Source organism: Aulostomus chinensis, chromosome 1 (assembly GCF_037954235.1).
Source record: "Aulostomus chinensis isolate RoL2024-O1b breed Wild chromosome 1, RoL_Achi_v1.0, whole genome shotgun sequence".
NCBI lineage: Eukaryota > Metazoa > Chordata > Actinopteri > Syngnathiformes > Aulostomidae > Aulostomus > Aulostomus chinensis.
Window position 1 is genome coordinate 4,803,195 of NC_141320.1, and position 1,375 is coordinate 4,804,569.

Below are 1,375 nucleotides of genomic sequence, written 5' to 3' on the forward strand. Positions count from 1 at the left end.
TCTGAGAACCAAACAGTGACCCCCTTCATTCCAGAGCCGACTCCACAAACTCTGAGCCCCCACTTTACCCACAGCCAGCAGGCCTCCTCAACACTGCATGACACACGACGACTAAATTCAACACTGAAGCGTCTCATCCAGAGATCTGTGACATGAGTCTGCTGTGGAGGGTCAGTCTGTCCGTCCACATTCAGATCATTAACACAGCGACTCCTAAGCACCAGTAGAGCCTGTTCATCGTCCCTGGGTGGGCTTGAACCACCAGCCTCTCGGTTAACAGCCGAGCGCGCTGACCGATTGCGCCACAGAGACTCTGAGTCACCTGCTTTTCATGAAGAGTTTTCAGGCTAAATTCAGTTTGTGAGGTCCACGCTGCACATTTGAGGGACCATGAAGGACAGAGGAGAGTCTGACTGTCATGGTGAAAGCCTTCAGCACTAGAACTGAAACAGCCCCACCATCTTAACCCCCCCAGACCAAACAGGCTTCATCAGAAACAGACCCCCCTCCGAGAACATCCAGAGAACATCAGTCTGATTAATAGAACATGACAAACAATCAAGAACTTGTTATTGTTTGATCAGAAGCTGAAACAATGTTTCTATGTTTGTCTGTTCTGGTCTGAATGAAAGAGGAGGTTTTCTTGGTCATGTGACGTGGATGAGAGTTCAACTAGAACTTCCTGATTCAACAGGATTTTAGTTTGTTGGGATTTTGTCAAAGCCACCAACCAAACCTCTGAGTGGTGCAGATGTCTGCTGCCTCCTCAGAGCAGACTGGAGCTCAGCCTCACTCACCTGTGGGAGCCCCAGCAGAGCCACCGTGTGATGGAGTTTCAGTTCAGGCTCCAAGGTCCTGGATTGAATTGGTGTTTTGTGTTTTTAGGCCTCCTGGCACCGTCAATGGTAGAGCAGAGTGGTGCAGAGGAAGCGTGCTGGGCCCAGAACCCAGAGGTCGATGGATCAAAACCATCCTCTGCTAGAAGAAGAAAAATAAAATGAACCAGTGTCTTTAGAAATCTGTCTGTTAAAAAGAGGTTCATAAGGATTTTGTCTTCCTCCACAATCACCAACCATTGTGAGAGTTAACAACAGTCCACTTTCTGACTGAAGCAAAAGTAGACTTCAAAAGGTTTTTCTGATTCAACATAGCAGCTAAATTTCCATTTCCATTTCCTGAACAGGACAGGTTAAAAAAGGGAATGTCATGACTTCCTCTGTATGTTAGAATATGAACGACTAAAAATGTTCATGCCCAGTTTAAAGTTAGGATTAAACTGAAAATACAAAAACCTTCCCTCTTCAATCCTGTCACTCAGTGTTGTAAACTGTTTCAAACAAATTCTACTGTTCAACAGTTCAAGTGTTTCTAATGA

At 45.7% G+C, this 1,375-nt stretch overlaps 1 non-coding gene across 1 annotated transcript; it reads right to left on the reverse strand.

The window, feature by feature from the left end:
- Positions 1 to 238: 238 nt before the first annotated feature.
- On the reverse strand, positions 239 to 312 carry trnan-guu (transfer RNA asparagine (anticodon GUU)). The gene has a single exon. It is a non-coding gene; the product is annotated as a tRNA-Asn (tRNA).
- Between the last annotated feature and the right edge of the window lie 1,063 nt (positions 313 to 1,375).